The sequence below is a fragment of the Pongo pygmaeus genome, chromosome 2 (assembly GCF_028885625.2).
Source record: "Pongo pygmaeus isolate AG05252 chromosome 2, NHGRI_mPonPyg2-v2.0_pri, whole genome shotgun sequence".
Lineage (NCBI taxonomy): Eukaryota > Metazoa > Chordata > Mammalia > Primates > Hominidae > Pongo > Pongo pygmaeus.
The window spans coordinates 161,061,420-161,082,147 of record NC_085930.1 but is presented as its reverse complement, the minus strand read 5'-3'; the positions used below and the strand labels follow the sequence as shown (position 1 = coordinate 161,082,147).

Genomic DNA, 20,728 nt, shown 5'->3' with positions numbered 1-20,728 from the left:
CCTTCCTTCCTTTCTTTCTTCCTTTCTTCCTTTCTTTCCTGACAGAATCTCACTCTGTCGCCCAGGCTGGAGTGCAGTGGCGCGATCTCGGCTCACTGCAAGCTCTGCCTCCCGGATTCACGCCATTCTCCTGCCTCAGCCTCCAGAGTAGCTGGGGCTACAGACACATGCCGCCAATCTCGGCTAATATATATGTATATATATTTTTTGTATTTTTAGTAGAGATGGGGTTTCGCCGTGTTAGCCAGGATGGTCTCGATCTCCTGACCTTGAGTTCCGCCCGCCTCGGCTTTCCAAAGTGCTGGAATTATAGGCGTGAGCCACTGCACCTGGCCTCTCAAGTGTACTATTTCTTAAATAACACATTGAGCTTTATATTGATGTGGTCACTTGTGACTTATTCAGATATTACTGGAACCCTCTCAATTGAAGCAGAATTTTTTTGTGTGTAATTACTTCTCAAATCTACATCCCCAACACTAGGAAATGAGTAAATTAAAGTCCCAGGCATTGTTTACTAGGCAACAGATCTCTTTGCATTTTGTAAATTATTTGCCACCTGTCGCATATCGCAAGTATGAATGAGAGATATCAATGTGGAGAAATATATTTCATTCAGGACCATGCTGATGAGTCCATGGAAGTTTGCAGAAAAAGCAAAAGCAGTAAAAACCTTCAATTAGGATGGATTAACCACATTATATGTGCGCCTGGTAATGAATGACTGAATTGGACCTTCTACAGCTGAAGCTTTGTGGCTTTGGGTGCCTGGAAGAACTAGTTTAGTTTTTAGTCCAGATACGAAGAGTGCTAAGAAATATTTATGAGAAGCTGGGGTAAATATTGAAAATTATTGACTGACTCAATCTTTTCAGAGTATGAGAAGCCCCTTTAAGAATTCAGAAGAATTTTTTTTAGTTCATTAATTAGTTCACCACGCTACAATCAAAATTCTCTTACTAAGCTTCAATATGACAGGCTGAGCTCTCACTATCTGTTTGGATCGTGATCCATGGATTATGGCCTCCTTAGTTCAGTTGACAACTTAAACTGTTCTAGCTCAAGAGGAGTTTTTATGGGTACTTTTAGCAGTGAGTCAAAAAGGTGCCTGCAGAGTAAATAGGACTTTAAACGACATACCTTTCAATTCATTGCCTGTTGGCAAAGTGTACAGATTCCAAGTCTATTTCATGAAAGCCTTCTATGGATCTCAGTGGACTACCTCATGCATATACTGAACCTGGGTTTGGGTCATCTCTCCCTGTTCAACAAACAGTGACAGAAAACTCTTTTCATTAATAACAATTGCGGAACATTATTATCTTTCAGATAAACTATTAACAGATTGTGAAATTAGTGACTAAAAACACTGCTTTGAAAGAAGGTGAATTTCAAACTTACGCAACCAAGCAGGACTGAGTAAATCCAGCATTAAGTCTATTTGGTGATTATTTAGAGATGTGGAATTATGATTTTGTTAAGAGAGTGCCTTCATTTTGTAATGATGGGATATAGTAAACCTATATCATTAATGAACAAAATATCATCCCTCAATCTTTTTTTCTGAAGTCCTCAGGGAGAATTCCTCCTTGGTGGCCTACTTATACATTGTACATCTTTCATGACACCTCATTATCTTCCTGTACTTAATTATTTTTTTCATTTTCTCTCTTTCTCTCTAGCCAAATGCTCCTTGAGTATAAAGTCCACTTTATTTATTTATTTACTTATTTATTTATTTATTTATTTTGAGATGGAGTTGCCCAAGCTAGAGTGCAGTGGCACGATCTCCGCTCCCTGCCACCTCCGCCTCCAGGTTCAAGCAATTCTCCCACCTCAGCCTCCCGAGTAGCTGGGATTACAGGCACATGCCACCATGCCTGGCAAATTAAGAACACCTGTTCTTAATATCTTAATATCTTTATCCATAGTTCCTGGCAGATAATATTAAATAATAATGAAAGGGTGCTTGGATCATTCTTTTACATCATACCATGGTTATGTGTATCTTCTTAGTCCTGATACACGTGATCTTCTTAGTCCTGATGCCTACGTAGCTATCAAGTCTATGAAAAGTTTTATGCACACATGAGAGTGTGCCCATATGTGATGGTGGAGAGACTGCTGGAAAGCAGTGTGTTTTCTAATTCTGGGGGGCATGAGTATCTAGATTGAGGAGCAGAGAGAGGCAGGGTTTGAGAAGAAAGCAAACAGCACAGAAATTGCCTTGATGCACTGTACACACAGTGAACCACATCCTCACCTTTGTGGGAGTTGCTCTCTGAGATGTCTGGCTTTTGCTCTGACATCGGGAAGGAGGCACTCATTTTTTAAATTTGTGCTCCCAAAATATAGACTTTAGGAGTGGGGATGGAGAAGCACAATTAGACCCCTGACAATTATTTTGTTGTTGTTATAGCATGGAAACATTTTATCTAATGAAAAAAATTAGGAAGACATTTTAGTTTTAAAATATATAAAACTCTGTGGGGCAGAGTGCCAACACATTCATTTACAGAGCAATAAATATTTCACAGGTGTGTATAAAAGACATCTTGTAAAAAATTCTTTTTATAAACAAAATCAATCTATACTGGACTCTGCTTCTCTCCTTCTATAGAACCAGGATCAGTTCTTAATAAAAGTGTATATATACACATACATATATATGCATATACATGCAGGCATATACACGCATATGTATATGTGTGTGTATATATATATATATAAAATCTACATAGAAAGTAGTTAAATTAACTGCAGTAGAAAACTTTAATCTGTGAATCTAATTAAGCATATTGTTTAAATGTCAATTGGAGGCCCATTTTAATGGGCAGGATAGAAGAATATTAACTAAATTGTGATAATTTATATAGCTCTCATTTCTCCTAATTTAGCTGTTGTAAGATATTTTTTCAAAAAAAATTTTCTTTTTAGCTGCACCAGTTTTCCCTTAACATAATTTCCAACGACAATATAAAATGCCATATATTTATTTATTGACAATTTTAAAGTAGTTTCTATTTTATTTTAATTTTCCTCTGAGATTATTTTAAACTTACATTTTCTTTTTTTGAATTTTTTTTCTTTTTGTAATTGTGCACCCAAAACATTTATTTTTTAGGTACTTGTGATAGACATTGCTCTCCCCTATTTCTGCTCCTTCCATGTATACACAGAATTGTGAGTTGTTGAAGTAATGGGAGACCATTTGCTTTAAGTCTGGCTTCTCTCACCATAGGAGGGTAAATATTGGTTAGTTTAAACCAGTTTCCAGTAATAGAAATGGAAATGGTCACATGATGTAACTCAGCTGATGAGACACAAAGGAAAGCCTGTTGGGAGGCACCTGGAAAAACTGTTATTACTTAATAAGAGGGACAAGGGAAAGATACAGAGTTTTGTAGTCTTTTTGAGGGATGAGAATGTAATAATTGGAGCTGCTACAGCCACTTGCAATTAGGTGGAAGAGATAAGCCTGAGGGCAAAGCTGAGGAATTAGAAAGAAAAGTTGAATAGTTCCTGGGTCAATGATAAAATCCTCTGGATATGCAAGGTTATACATTGTCTAATGTTTAGAGCTATTTTGAGTAGCATCCTCTGTTGCTTTCATTGAAAGCATGTTAACAGACATCACCAATTCTAGAAACTCATGGCTCCTACTGAGAATGGGGATGTGAGTTAATACCAGAAGATGCCATTCAGTTTAGTATTCCTTATTAAATGTGCAGACTCTACCAATTAAGCTTTGTAATTTGATACACGGGATATTAGATGAAGACCAAGTTGGGCTTAGGATGAAATGCTATCATTCCAAATATCCATATTTTTGGAATTATTTTAATGTTTAAGATTATATACAGGCATATCTCAGAGATATTGTGGATTCAGTTCCAGACCACTGCAATAAAGTAAATATCACAATAAAACAAGTCACACAAGTTTTTTGGTTTTGCAGTGCAAATAAAAATTATGTGTACATTATGCTGTAGTCTATTAAGCATTCAATAACATTATATCTAAAAAGCAATATACACACATTAATTTAAAATGCTTCATTGCTGGAAAATGCTAGCATTCATCTGAACCTTTAGTGAGCCATAATCTTTTTTGCTAATGGAGGATCTTGCCTCAATGTTGATGGCTGCTAACTGATCAGAGTGGTGGTTGCTGAAGTTTGGGGTGGCTGCAGCAATTTTTAAAAAGAAGACAACAATGAAATTTGCTGCATTGGTTAACTCTTCCTTTCATGAAAGATTTCTCTGTAGCATATGATATTGTTTGACAGCATTTTACCCATAGCACTTTTTTCAAAATTGGAGTCAATCCTCTCAAACCTTGCTGCTTTATCAACTAAGATTTTGGAATATTCTAAATCATTTGTTGTCATTTCAATAATGTTCACAGAATCATCGGGAGTAGATTGCATCTCAAGAAAATACTTCCTTTGCCCATTCATTAGAAGCAACTACTTTATCTGTTCAAGTTTTATAATGAGATTACAGCAATTCAGTGACATCTTCAGGCTCCACATCTAATTCTAGTTCTCTTGCTATTTTTATCATGCCTGCAGTTACTTTCTCCATAGAAATATTGGACCCTTCAAAGTCATCCATGAAAATTGGAATCAACTTTGTCCAAACTCCTGTTAATGTTACTATTTTGACCTCCTGCCATGAATCACACATTTTATTAATGACATCTAAAATGGTGGATCCTTTCCAGAAGGTTTTTGATTTACTTTGCCCAGATCCACCAAGGGAATAATGACCTATGGCAGCTATAGGCTTTCAAAATGTATTTCTTAACAATAAGGCTTCAAATTACTCCTTGATCCATGGGTTACAGAATGTATATTGCATTAGTAGGGATGGAAACATTAATCTCCTTATACATCTCCATCAGAGCTCTTGGATCACCAAGTACATTGTCAATAAACAGTAATGTTTTATAAGGAATCTTTTTTTTCTGAGCAGTAGGTCTCCATAGTGGGCTTAAAATGTCCAGTAAACTATACTATAAAACAGAATTGCTCTCATCTAGGCCTTGTTTTTCAGGCAGAGTACATTTAGCATAATTCTTATGGGTTGTAGGATTTTTGGAATGATACATGGGCATTGGCTTCAACTTAAAGTTAGCACCTAAAAGTAGGGTCAACCTGTCTTTTGAAGCTTTGAAACCAGGCATTGACTTGTCTCTAGCTATGAAAGTTTTAGATGGTGTCTTCTTTCAATTTAAAGCTGTTTCATCCACATTGAAAATCTGTTATTTATTGTTGCCACCTTCATCAATTATTTTAGCTAGATATTCTGTATAACTTGCTGAAGCTTCTACATCAGCATTCACTGCTTCACCTTGCACTTTTATGTTGTGGAGATGGCTTCTTTCCTTAAGCTTCATGAATGAATTTCTGCTAGGCTTAAGCTTTTCTTCTGCGGCTTCCTTACCTCTTTCAGCCTTGATAGAATTGAAGCGATTAGGATCTTCTTCTGGATTAGATTTGGGTTTAAGGGAATGTTGTGGCTGCTTTGATCTTTTATCCAGACCACTAAAACTTTCTCTCTACCAGCATAAAGGGCTGTTTCACTTTCTTATAATTTGTGGGTTCACTGGAGTAGCACTTTTAATTTTCTTCAAGAACTTTTTTTGCATTCACAACTTGGCTAATTGCTTGGTGTAAGAGGCCTCGCTTTTGGCCTATGTCAGCTTTTAACATGCCTTCCTCACTAAGTTTAATCTCATGGAGGTAGCAAGTAAAACAATAGTTACTAGAGGCTGGGAAGGATGTGTGTTGAGATGAGGTAGGGAGAGCAGGGGAGATGAAGAAAGGCTGGTAAATGGGTACAAATATTGAGTTAGAAGAAATAAGTTCTAATGTTTGGTAGCAGAGTAGGGTGACTATAGTTAAAAACAATGTATTGTATATTTCAAATAGCTAGATGAGAGGACTTGATGATCCCAACATACAGAAATGATAAATGCTTGGGGTGATGGGTACCCTAAATACCTTGACTTGATTCTATACACATTCTATACATGTAACAACATATCACATGTACCCCATACAAATGTACAAATGTTACGTATCAATAAAAATTTTTTAAAAAGATTATTATAGAATACTTTGTCAATTTCCTTATTATTAATAATACTTTATTTCCACTTCGTATGTCTGATTTTTCTTTTCTTCTTTTATAACATACCCCAGAGACAGATGTCTGATTTTTCAAACCCACACTTTGTTGAAATCTGCTAATATTTTCTAGTGTTTCTCATAGTGAATCTCTACAAAGAGTATATTCAACATACCTCAAAGTCAAAGAAGCTTAAGCCAAAAAGCAAGTTAGATGAATTTATTTCTACAGCAGTGACAGAGCATGGCCACCAACAGGTCTGGGTTCACAGTCTTAGACTTCAATTCTTTTTCCTTTTTTTTTCTTTTGAGGCACAGTCTCACTTTGTTGCCTAGGCTGCAGTGCAGTGGTGCAATCTCAGCTCACTGCAACGTCTGCCTCCTGAACCTCTGCCTCCTCCTCCAGCGATCCTCCCACCTTAGCCTCCTGAGTCGCTGGGACTAAAGATGCTTGCCACCATGTTCGGTTAATTTTTTGTATTTTTTAGTAGAGATGGGTTTTCCCCATGTTGCCCAGCATGGTCTTGAATTCCTAGGCTCAAGTAATCTGCCTGCCTTGGCCTCCTAAAGTGCTGGGATTACAGGTGTGAGCTACTGCTCCTGGATGTATGCCACAATTCTTGTAGCAAGGTAAAATGTTCCAGGGCATAAGGTCATTTGCTCTGCTGTAGTTCCTGGGTGAGTAGCAGCTTCACCAGCAGCCTGCGGAGTCAGAGGAGGAGCAATATCCCAATAGCACGAATCCCATTACCAGAAAAGGATGGCAGAGGTTTTAAACAAGGTAACACATGTCTTCTATGTGGGGTGGGTGGGTAGGTAGTAGGAGTAAATAGTTACAGCAAAACGCAGGGTTTCCCAAACAAATTTGACCTGGAACTCTTTTCACTCAAAACATCTGTTACGATTTCTGGGGAAGTAAGTTTTTGACTTAACACTTCAGGAAATTATTCTTTTGTGTATGTAAAACATTTTAATACAGATTAATAACTTGTATCTTCATAGCAATCCTACTATTATAGATATAGCCAGCTTACCTTAGGAAACCCAGATTCAGAGAGGTTTACAGATTTACCAAGTCATGTACACTACTGGGAAAAAATTCAGTCCCAGTACCTTGTTAAAATTTGCCATGAAATGGCTTGCAGACTGTGAAGTGGTCAGTTCTGTAAGTTTAAAAATTTTTGAAAGTACTTCATCTAAGACTTTGCACACAGCAGGATTGGTCCCATATAATGGTTTTGTCACTATTGCATTTTATAACCCATTAGTGCAATTATACAATGTGGGCCTTGGTATCAAACCATTTGGGTGAGAATTCCAGCTGTTCCTTTTGCTAGAGTTGTGCCCTTGGGCAAATTACTTTCCATCTCTGACTACCTTTCTTCATTTGGAAAATCATATCAATTGAGGTCGGGAGTTTGAGACCAGCCTGGCCAACATGGAGAAACCCTGTCTCTACAAAAAATACAAAAATTAGCCGGGCGTGGTGGGGTGCACCTGTGATTCCAGCTACTCAGGAGGCCAAGGCACGAGAATCTTGTGAACCAAGGAGGCAGAGATTGCAGTGAGCCGAGATCGCCACTGCATTCCAGTCTGGGTGATCGAGTGAGACTATGTCTAAAATAAAAAAGAAAGAAGAAAAAAAAAAGAAAGATAATGATTGTAAATTACTAAACACAGTGATGACGACATACTAATTACTCAACGTCTTAGTTATGATTTTAAGGACAATTATCACAATTGAGTCATAGTGTAGTGAAAGATTCCAGAAAGTTTTATATTAATTGTATATTTCTCTCTTAATATGTGCATTTAAATACAAAAGCTTGTTTGAAATGCATTTTTTTTTCCTGATCTGTATTTTCTGATATATTTTGGGCAAAAAAAGAGAAAGACATGAATGGAAATCAATTAACCCTAACTTGAAACAGATGTCCCTAAAATGTGCTGTATGTTCTTTCACCCATGAGCAGCTAACACATCAATTATGGAAAGGGAGAAGCATCCAAATCCAGATGTTTTGAATGTCTTTGGAATTTATACACTTTCTTAACTATGGCTAGTTGAGTTACCGTATGCTGATAACTGAAATAACTTCTTAATTGCACATCATTGTAATTTCAAAGACAGCTCTTGGCCTTTTAATAGTAACGGAGGTGATTCTGCTCAATGAGAAGCAGATGCCAACACAGAACTAAATCAGATGCAGAGCATATAGATAAAATTTTTCTGAATTATTTCATCAGAGCAGGGATTCAAACATATTTCCTTTTGCCAGTCTTACTTTATAGCTTGGTGCAGTTGATAAATCTCAAAGGAGCTTACAACTGTTCCACATGGGAACTTATTCCAAGTCAGAAAGAGGCAAATACACTGCATTATGATTTAGAGTCCGTTGCTGAAAATAGGATATTGTGGCTTAAAGAAATATTTAGACATTACTTAAGCTAACTATTATGGGATTGAAATGAAGGTCTAAATGTTATGACTGGAACTGCACTCATGTTTCCAAAGCTTTTTAACCAAGCCAGTAGCTTGCAGAACAAACTTCACTTTAGTGTAGAACACACACGCACACACACACATACATGCACACACACGCACATGCACACGTGTACATGCACACACCCAGGCATGCATACACGCACACAAGCACATGTGCATACACTCACACACACTTATGCACTCACACCATGCACACACAGAAAATCAGGGCCAAATAATAGCATAATTTATATGAATATAATCTCCCAATTTTACTTCTTTCAAAACCCAATTGGTATTTCTTAGCTTATTTAATATTGATAATTCATATCTAAATAGTCAAAAACTCTGATTGCCTTTGAGAATTTGTGTCAAGAACCTGTATGCCAGATTATCTTAAATATACAGTTATACGCTGCCCCAAATTCGGACTTTCCTTACTTCCCTACTTTCCTTACTTCACTACTAAACTATAATAGTAGAAAGTTTCCTTAGGGCAATTTCACTCTTAAATATGATAATTCTTGAATTTTACATGGACTTATGCAAAAAAAAAAATCCAAAGCTTCTTATCTGTATGAAATGAGGAAGTTTGGCAGTGGATGGAGACAGCATGTGTCTTGAGGGGACGGGGAGGGTATGGGATGGTTTGGGACTATAGCTCAAAGTCTTGTGTTTCAAAGATGAACTTGCTTTAAAAGTCTTGCTTAGGCATAAGATTTTGAGAATAGTTTTTATCCAAGTCTTTAAGTATAATTGATTCTTTGGGAAAATGTTACTCGGCTGTTTCTTAAAATCGCTGACCCTCTCCCACTTATGTGAGTACTCATATCCCATTTAAAAAGCATGGAAAAGAGTCAGCGGCAGTGAGAATTGACTTCATGGAAAGTCTTTCATGACTATAAAGTAAAATCATATGCAGGACTCAACTTTTATGCAATTTTCTTGCCAATGTTATTAGGCGGTCAACATATTACCAACCTGCCCTAACAAACAAAATCTGCAGGAAGGGCTCTTGGTTATGTGTTAAAAAAAGGTGGAAGGAGGAGGGCAGTAGAGTGAGGCCACTCCTATCTGGTGTATACAGTAATACCCTCACTCCATTAGACGAACTCAGAGGTCTAAATAGATTGAGTCTTTAGTAGGAAGAATGAAGAGGATATAACTAGACCTTTGTGAGGACATCATTTTACTTTCCTCTAATATAGAGGTTGGATTGTTCTACATGTGTATTTTAAAAGATTATATAACCCACCACTTAGAAGGTACGAATAGAGCAAAAGAACATGAGGCTGTAAGGACATAGAAGCAAAAAGGTTTCTCCTAGTGGGGCCCACGCTGAAAGTTCAGGTATAGCTGTGAAGGTTTCCTCATTGTTTGGTTCAGCTCATCAATACAGCTAATGAGGATTTGGAAGCAGATTTGATTATTTCAAAAATTAGGAAGCAAAGTAGGTTTACTGTAAAAATGTCCTTTTAATTTATTTTTCCAGGACATTGCAATGTGGGAAGCAGGTGATAGGATGGGATTTTGAGTCTAATTGAGGAGAGGGAATCCTAATACAACGGGAGTCAAAAACTTTACTGTAACTCAGAGAGACGAAGACAACCAATACTCACCAGGAATTGGGAAGAGACTACTAAATACCAAGCCGAATTTAAAACTTAGCTCAATTGGATAATTCATATGATTTCTCTACATCATTAATACTGTTTCTCTAGAAAAAGAGAAAGCTTAGTTTGATCAGCTTTTCTTCCTAAATGTATCTACGGAGCAGTGTCTTCTTTCTGCGTTGTCACTACGTGTTCATTCGGCACTTTGTATGGATTTGTCACTGTGGTGGAGTGGTGCACACTCTAGTCTCTCTGACAGCTTGGTAAGAATCTAGTGGATGGATAAAGAAATGGATAACCCAGTTCATTTGCTGATGCTGCTATAGGCCCCTCGATGTCAAGTTGTAATGCTCACTTGGGCTCCATCTGGTGGTCTACTCTGTTGCGCTTTCCATAAAGCCACCTTGTCCCTGCCAAAACCATCCCATCTGCCAAAGTCCACACCTGATTCTCAACGACTTTAAGAGATGTTTTCTATACAACCTGTTTAAGTTGTATGGAAACCAAAGGTGACTAGGAAAGGTAAATCTTAAGACTTCCTTCCACCTGATAAGATCACAGATTGGTATGGATAATCAAAGGCTCAAGATTTGGAAACATATCTGATAGTCTTGCTCTCCTGTTAATCAACATATTTTTTCTCTCCTCTTCTATCTTCCTATCTCCCCTTCTTTGTGCCATCTTCTAGGAATTTCTCCCTCTGTTCCAAACTCTTTTATCACTCTGATCTCCTCTCAAACCTTATGGAGACAGGGACATTTTCTCTACACTGGAGAAAACTCTGATACTGATCTTCCAGGCTTGGTTATTGAAATACAAAACGGTAAGAAAAACAGATTTTTAAAAAAGTTTATTGGATCATTTTTCAAGACAATGTAGTGGCTTGCAAGACACTTTTCTTACTGCATTATCTTATTTGCATATCAGCAGTGAAATATCTCTTTTCATTCCCACCGCAATAAATGGTTTCTTTTTGTAATACATTTTAGTCTTCCTTCAGCAGATGGGTAGTTTAGGTCTGTTAGTGCAAAGCTGATGAGTTCATGTATTTAGGAAGACAAATTAATATTTGTCTTGTTAATATTTCCAAGAGATCAGGTGCTATATCTAGACTTCTCTTTTCCAGCTTTGATCCAGAGAAGCAACATGTTTGATAAATGATAACAATACCAAGTCAGTACACTCCTGTTCTATTTCCTTTGTGGGTACCTAAGGAAGAAATTGCTGTGTAGGGTATCCTAGACCAATGCAGGGGAGCCTTAGTGCAATTATGAGGGCACAGTGGCATGGTCATGCATACAGAATTTGTAGGGTCATCCCAGAGGCTCTTTCATTTCCTATGTACTGTGGACATTGTGTTGAGAGCAAATGAGATGGGTGGGTTGCCATGTAGGAGGCTATTTTAGGAGGTAGAAATAGTAGATGGGTCTATATACAGGAAAAGCTGAATAAAGAGGAAACTGAATCAAGAAGAAAACTGAATCAAGCAGGTAAAGAAATAGCATGTTTCACTGTAGCCAAAAAATTACAAACTTTTGTCCTGGAGGCCAGCAAGACACTTAGGTAGTAGGAAGTCAAAGACTGGACACTGGAGACCCATGGATGTCATCGAAGGCCCATTGTGAAGCCAGGTGATTGCACTCTCTTGCTAAAGACACCAAGTCTCCCAAGCCACATACTTCTTCCTCCAGATATTACATATCACTTCAGAGGTAGAAGACAAGGGAGAGATAAATTACAGTAGAAACTAAGCAATTTTTCCCCAAGACAAGGCTGAGCGTTAACTAAAGGGATTGTTTAGCAAATAGCCATATTAGACAAGGATTTAAGAGAGATTGGTCATATCACACTCTTTCTATCAGAGGAACACTAAACTCAAAAGAGGTCTCTACCTTTTTTTTTTCTTCTTGGAATGCCACTGTGATGGTAACATTTTATGAGCCTTCTTTTGACTTTGAAAATTTAAGCCATATATTAAAGATGGTGGAGCAAAAATAATAGGAGCCTAGGCCCTCAGTGACTTTCTGGGGCCACCATACCAATCCTGGAGGGCCTACTTCTGGACTTCCATTAATGAAAGAATAAAATGCCCACATTTTTAGTCACTATAGTCAGTTCTCTGTTCCTAGCAGCCAGAGTCAATTCCTAAGTGATACAGTGTGTTTTTTTCTCTGAATTTCTTCAGTTAAGAATTTATAATTTCCCCCTATACACATGTTATGTACTCAAGGCAAAGGTTATTCTTTTCAGAGATGCAAAAGAACACATTAGAAATTTTCAAAACATTACCTGAGCAATTGTGTATGGCCGAAAGTCAAAGTAAACTGCATAGTTTTTTGAAAACCTACACTTAAATGACATAGAGTATGTGTGTTCATGTGCTCACATGTGTATGTATGCTAATACAAACATGTTTCTGTTGTTTTGGTCCAATAAAGTGTAAAGAAAAGCAACACCTGGAAGATATTATGGCAATATGGTGGATACAAAGATAGAATTGCTGCATGTAGTTTATGAAAAACTGCAGAGGTATTGGCACTCTGATCAAGAGTAAATAAAGGAACTCCATGACTCTTTGTAATCTGACCATATTATAATAATATTAATTGATGTTTGGGGAAGGGTGGTACTGAAATCCCAATGCAAAAACTGTGTAGATATACTCCACCCATACTTGCCCTCTGAATCTTGGAGACAAGAGCCAAGGTAGGGCCTTCTCCCTGGTAATCTCCAGGGTGCACCCTTCACATAGTAGGGCTTGGAATAAGAAGTCCACATGAGACGGGAAACTATTTTGACACTCCACTGAAAATCTCTACACAATAAATCTAGTGCTAAAAGCTTACTTTCTTTCTGGCAGAATATATGAAAGTTTCCCTGTTTCCAAATATCCTTTTTTATACTTGAAAACTAAAAAAAAAATTACTTACCACATTATTCTGTTTCTTCTGAATAGTACATTCCATAATTTAACAAAATTACCTTTTAAAATGTAAATGTTCCTGGAAAGTGGATGAAGTGGTTATATTCTCAGGGAGCATAAATTTTGTTTGAGGAAAGTTAAAATAGATGGTAGTATTGGCAGCATGTTGGCTCATAGAAAAGTAATTTTAAGACATAAGATTTGACAAAAAGGGACAGGCCACTTTGAAAGTATTAAAGTCCTGCTTAGCAGAGGTATTTGGGAGAAACTTGTGAAATCTTTTCACTTAAGAGAGTTCTGCTTTGTTTTTTACCTTGGGTCTTACCTAGGATAACTCTATATGTCCCAGGTTGCATGTGACAGTCTCGGTTCACACCAGTTGTCCTGGAGTAATTATTTTACACTGCAAATTGTCCCAGAATGCATAATACGTTTTATGGAAAATCAATTCTTATACCATTTCTCTTCCTTTAGATAAGAAGGAAGGGGCCTCTCCTGTTCAGAAATTCAAGGTAACCCTGTGATCCTTTTATATAGGAGAGCTCACTCCTCTATCTAGGTGCTTCTGAAAAGTTGGGGTGTGTTTGTGGGAAATGGGACAATGTGTTGTCTTGGGACAAGTTTCTCCTATGCATTGAATGGTTGAAAACCTCAGAATTGAAAAAGGATACAATGCTGCCTTTCACTTGCCCCAGTGAGCTAGATCCTGGGTGAAGTGGTAGTTGAAGTGTTTTTGAAAGCTCAGGGGTAGTGATAATTATCCCTTTTCCATACCAGGTATGTCCCTATGCTTGGAGAAATTGTAATTCCAGTTTTAAAGGTCTGCCATGTGCTAATCTAAGGATTAAAGACATTTCTTTCCAATGTGTAGAAATGAGCAGGCAAAATTGATGAAAATATACACTGTAAATTCCCAGTGAAAAAGCACCTGATTGCATTAAGCTATTTTAATATTTAAATGTTGCCAACTATATGTATTTGCTGCCTGCATATATAGAAATTCTTCCTTGTCCAAAAACTCCCTTGTCCAAGAGATTTTATGTACAATGACAGTGCTAATCATCACCACTACACCTATAAGTGTGTCAGAGGACACGTAACCAGTGCAAGGTGTCTTGATTGAGTTTCCCTACAAGCAAACTCTGAATGCAAATAGTTTACTTAGGAGGTGATCTCAAGAAGTCACTAGGGAAGTGGAAAGTGATGAGTTAGAGTAAGGGAAGAAAGCCAATTAAATGTATAACTGAGCAGGCTATCTCTGTAGAAATAGTGGCTCAGTTCTGTTAGGGACCTCTGGGTAGGCTGTGTGTCATCTCAAATAAGGTGTGAGGGAACTAGGGTATTTATCTACCAATATTTTTATGGTCATATTGTGAAGCCTACTTCAAGGATGCATAAACTTCTCAGAAATTCTGGCCTACCAATGCATAAGCAGAAAGGTCTTTCATGGCCAGAAGCCTTCAAGAAGAGTCTCAGGCGTTTGAATTTAAAATCCCGTGACTCTGCACAAAGGTGACTGCAAAGTGATGCAGATAGGACATTGACAATGACTGGGGTAGAGAAGCAGGAAAATCAACTACATATGAAATATAATTTCAGGAGTGTCAACAGGATCAGTCCACACCCCATGATGGGCCCTGTAAAAACTCTTTACCATCCATTAATACTCTATTGTGATATTTTATTTTCAAGTTGAATGATAAATGGATGTATTTATTCCGTATAATTGAAGATTTTAGGTATTTAGCTTCAGATATGACTGGATCCAGAGTTTCTGATATGCCATCATGATTCTCTCACTTTCTTTTCAGGCTGTTTTCCTGTATTTGGGCTTCATACCTAGGTAGGTCATCTCCATTGGTAGAAAAATTGGCTACCAGTTTTAGCAAGTCCAGAAGAAATAAGGTATCTGTTTTATAGTAGTTCCAGAATAAGTCTAAGGAAACTCTCATTGTACTAAACTGGGTCCCTTGTACATCCCTTAACTGGTTATTTTGGCTATGAAATTTGGCTGCACTGAGTTCAGATACGTATCCCTAGAACTATGGGAGCTGAGTCAACTTTGCCTGGATCACATAGCCTGAGGCATAAGTGGAGTGCTTCATTAGAAGAAAATATGGTTGCTATTGTTAGAAGACAGAATGGATAGCAGATTAAACACACACACACACACACATATCCCAGAAATATACCCACATATATTGCCATTTTATCCTTTGGCTTTGATTCCTGAGAAAATTCAAGTTTTCCTAGAGATTTGTTAACTTTGTTAGTAGCTATGTGACTACTTTCTTTCTGGCTTAGCAACTAGATAATTGTGTGATAGAGAGCAATTCATTAAATAGAATGTCAAAATGGTATGCTCCCTCCCTTGGCAAATTTCAGTGGGGCCTCAAAGATTAAAGCACCAGGTATGAAATACCCCTATGTTCTAGTGGGAGGTTCTAGGCCATCTGAGTGGGGCCTTAAAATTGGATCTTCCATCTTTAGCCGAACAATACAATGTGAGCTCATTAAAAGGATCCAGTGAGCTTGTCCAAAGACATTATGGTTTTGATTATTCTCCTTCTCATTATAGAGGAGAGCAGGTGGTGCTTTCCAGATAAATCGAATGAGGCAGACTTCCATGAAACCCTTGAAGGACTTAGTTTGTGCTCCTTGCGTTGGATGAAAATGAGGAAGAGTCCCTGACTTACATCTAGAAACTGAGGCTGGAGCTACCTATGACAGAGTGATGAGACAGATTTGGAGGAAAAGAAACACTCTTGGTCATTCTCTCGGTGTGGTGCAGTGGTTCAAAGTGTAGTTTCTGTGTCTCTACTGGTTAAGTCCATATTTCACATCCACAACTCATTAACTAAGTGTTCATGGTTGTGTAACTAATTTTTCTGTGGCTTTGTAGAAATAATTCAAATGACTGTTGTGAGAATGAAATGAGTTGAAGTATGGTGAGTGCTTGACACTGGGTTTGGCACATAGTGAGTGCTAGCTTTGATTGTTATTTCTTCCTGACAAGTTAAAGTAGACATTTGCATGGCTCCCAGAAGGTAGCTGGATTTGAGTTATCTGGAAGGGGAGCCTGACTATGAAGGTCACTAGAGGAACATGGCAACACAGCTAGGAAAGTCTCTGTAGGAAACTCAGAAGCAGGGACTGAGGAAGGTGTCATACACAGTCAACTAGAGGAGACACCCTGTAGCATTGCAGTCTTCAGCAGAAGAGGACCCTGGATAATGATGGGTTTGTTTGAAAAGCCCCCAAGGACACCCTAAAAGTACAAACTTTTTGAGATCTGCTCAAGTGCACGAATAGAGAAAGGAGAACTACATGATACCAATTCCCCTTCTTTCTTTCCCCATCTTTCTTCCACATCACATAAGAAAGAAGCAGCTTTGTGACCAGGGAGGAGTACAAAAGCTAGGATGAATAATAGCATAAAACTGGAAAAAGGTGACCACTTTCCAAAACTGGCTTAGTTAGGCCTCAGCTATGAATTAGAGGAGAGACAGAAGCTTTGATATTGTTATTGTTGGAATTGTGTCCCCTTTCCCCAGATTTTGATGTTGAAGCCCTAACCACCAATGTGACTATATTTGGAGATAGGGCTTTTAGGAGGCAGTAAAGGCTGAATGAGGTCATGGAGGGGAGAGAGTGCTAATCTGATAAGTGGCCTTATAAGAAGGGGAAGAGAGAGAAAGATCTCTCCCTCTCTTTCCCCACCATCAAGAAGGTGGCCATCTGTAAGTCAGGAAGAGATAACCCATCAAGAACCAAATCAGCTGTCACTCTGATCATGGAATTCCCAGCCTCCAGAATTGTAGATAAATAATTTTTAAGCCATTTAGTCTGTGGTATTTTGTTATGGCCCCCAGAGCTAACTGATACAGATATTAAACTTTTCAATGCTTGGAAAATTAGACTATTCATTCACACCATTCATTAATACCTGAGAGTAGCTGGAAAAGCCCAAGATTTTATCCCAGGGCAGGAAAGGAGTATTTGATAAAACAGACTTAAAAGGGCAATGATGAAAAGGAATGAACACACTGTCTGCATGTCCAGCTTTTCAACAATTCAGTTGTACACTTAACTTCTGTAAAGCGTGCTTCGTTTCTATAGAATTATAAAGGAGTTGGATTTGATGGGACCCAGGTCTCCATTACAGCTCAAATATTTTGTTTTACATTTAATGATTCATTTTCATCTATGTGAAAGAATTTCAGGTATTTTTGTGAAAAGTTTCTGAAAATCAAATATGCTAGGAAACTTCAAAAAATGAGGAGAACAGGAATACAGCAAAAAGGATCTTTTGGAGAACTAGAAGTTGCAGGCTTTCTAACCACAAACCACACTCTTCCTATGCCCAGCATTATTTCCAGTGTTAGCCATTTCATTTGAAAGGGCTTCCCTAGACTAAATAACATTTACTGAAATTCCGATGATTCCTACTGTGACAAGGAGCCTCTAGTGTTCTCAAAAATTCTTGGTAGCCTAAAACCCAATTTTAATAAGTATAAATAAAATTTTAGAGATCACACACACACGCACACACACACAATGTCTCAACTATTATGAACACAGAAGTCCAGAACTTCTCATTAATAAAAACAAGCCTCATTATTTCAAGTAGAGAGTAGCTAACTACCATGTTTTTAAAAATTGCTGTTTCTCTGAAATATGTCCAGAGGATTTCATATCCACCCTCAGGCAAATCATCCTAGTAGCTTTTCTGTAAAGATAATTATCCCTTTTCCGTACCAGATATGTCCGTGTGCTTGGAGAAATTGTAATTCCAGTTTTAAAGGACTGCCATGTGCTAATCTGAGGATTAAAGACATTCCTTTCCAATGTGTAAAAATGAGGAGGATAAATTGATGAAAATGCACACTGCAAATTCCCAGTGAAAAAGCACCTGCCTTCATGAAGCTATTTTAATATTTAAATGTTGCTAACTATATGTATTTGCTGCCTGCATACATAGAAATTCTCCCTTGTAAGCCTGCCCAAACCAAGAGCCAGGGTTGTTAAAACTTCTTTATACATTTTTTCATATAAATCTATTTCTTCTTATACAAACATTCTTCTGATGTTGGAATGATTCATAAAGCCTGAAATCCCATGGGTGTAACAGGACACCTCTCAATTATGCATCCCAGGCATGAGTAATTTCACAAGCTGAGGGAAGGAGATAAATGCATTAAAATGTTCTTGCAAAACAAATTTCAAGGAGAGAAAGAGATGAAAATGGGAGTGAATGTACAAATGGAAGATTTACCTCATTGTGCAGAAAAGAATGTTAGATCTGGTTTTGCAAAACTCTTTAATTCATAGTTCTACACAAACAACTCTGGTAACTGCACTGCCCAAAGCCTTCCTAATATGCATGTACCTACAAATGTTCAGTTTTGTCTCTGCTAACTACAAAGTATGAGAACTGTATGATAATTACATTTTACAGTGAATGATGGGTCAGAGACCCTGTGAGAAATTATGATAGGCTTTCATTCAGGATCAGTTCTATTCAGATGCAGAGTGGTTGGCCACTTCTGAACTTTGCAACTGTATCATCAGCAACTAGATATTGAGCCCCTACTGTTTGGAAAGTCATACTGTAGCTCGATGTACACTGGGTATGGCACTTGTGAGAGCCAGGGCTTAATAGAAGAAGGCAAATAACCATATAAAGCAATATCATTTGTCCTGGGTGAGAAGTCCTAAAGATGTGCAGAGGTAGACAATCAGACTGTTGAAATGACTAAAGAAGTCTTCATGGATGAGTGGACAAACTGAGCTTTAAACACAAAGTAGTATTTGAATAAGTGGAGGTGGAGAGTGTTCTGGACTGTTACATTACAGAAATGGAATCATATATACCTAGAGGCTGGAAAGTTTAAGGCATCTTTGGAGAAAATTTAGATTATTGGATTTAACCATATGAAATTGCTGTTCTTATAGGTAAGAAATGGTCAAATATCACCAAGTGCACAAGACTCAAGACTGGCATAGTAGAAGACAAAGGTGGATATATGGGTAGGTAACAGATAATGAAAAAATTGAGAATGTCGTGGCAAGGTACTTGGAGTGAGGCATTTCATTTAAACATCATCAACAACATAGCAACTAAAACCTAAAGAATCATAAATCTTAGAATCTTCTAAGTGTCTTAGGAAAAACTTAGTTTAACTTCTGATTCCTGAATTACCTTCATCATCTGTTTTTATGGCCCCACTGATAATGGGTATACAGCTAACTAAGCTGATTATCTTTTGAGTCAACTCTACTTGTTTATTTATTTAATGTTGATCCAAAGATTAGTGCTACAGGCAAGTTTAAAACTTCCAGTCCTCCCTTCAAATTTGAAGACAACAGCTTAAATTGTCCCTTTCTTATTGCTTTTATTCTTGTAACTTAATGTCAAGTCCCTCATTATTCTAGGTGGTCTGCTTTAGACAAATTCCAATTTGTGAAAGTTTCTCTGTAAGTTCAACACTAAACACAACACAACATATTAACTGGATATTGTATGACTATTTTTCCTCCCTTCTGGACATATATTTCAATTAATACATAATAACATAATTAACTTTTCTTAGCAATTACTATACAAAGGGAAATCATATTGAGTTTACTGTCAACTAAACTTAAATGTTTCCCACCAGGCTACTAAGGCATCAGACCCATATTTTACAGTTGTGTAAATGGTTTTGTGTACCACAGTTAGAACTTTTCATTACATCCCTGTTAAATAACATCTGGGTATAATTAGTCTCTTGTTTTAATCTGTTGATATTGCTATTCTTTCAGTTAACATATTATCTGTTACTCCCAAATTGTTTATATACAGGTTTGATCAGCATGCGCCAAATGACCTTATAATAGGCATTAATAAAATTGTTGAATAAGGCCGGAATCTGAAGTACATTCCTAGATGACTATTCAAATTCATATTAACTATTTAGAAAAAATTAGTTGTGAAATTTGCTTGACCTTACTGCAATTTGGTCAACATTTCTCAATCTTGATCATAAGTAGAGCATAATGTATTTGTCAGATATCTTGATAAAATACTGAATGCCTGTGCTTACGGCATTCTATGTCTCATAAGCTTTATCTCAACATTATTACCACAACTTTTACTTAATAAGTTGTTTCTACAATACCTTTGTAAAGCAAAAGTGAAGTAGAATATAGCGGCCATCTCTTATTATGCAGCAGGACCCTTTCAAATCAATTACCTGCTGAATTATCTCTGTATCTCAATGCAAATAATAAACAGTTGACCTTTGAACAGTGTGGGCATTCGGGGCACTGATCCCCCTTGCAGCTGAAAATTCACATATAACTTTTCAATCCCCCAAAACTTATCTACTAATAGCCTACTGTTGACCAGAAGCCTTACGATAACATGAACAGTCAGTTAACACACATTTTGTATGTTATATGTATCATATACTGTATTCTTACAATTAAGTAAACAAAAGAAAATATTATTAAGAAAATTTTATAAGAAAGAGAAAACATATTGATTATTCATTGAGTAGAAATGGATCATCATAAATATTTTTATCCTGATGT

The 20,728-nt window shown here is 37.3% G+C and overlaps 1 long non-coding RNA gene across 1 annotated transcript in view; it reads left to right on the top strand.

The window, feature by feature from the left end:
- Window positions 1-20,728, top strand: part of LOC129033901 (uncharacterized) — a 165,507-nt gene that overhangs the window by 11,200 nt on the left and 133,579 nt on the right. The window contains exon 2 of the long non-coding RNA XR_008501704.1: window positions 19,109-19,183. This is a non-coding gene — a long non-coding RNA (uncharacterized LOC129033901). The remainder of the gene's footprint in view (window positions 1-19,108; window positions 19,184-20,728) is intronic.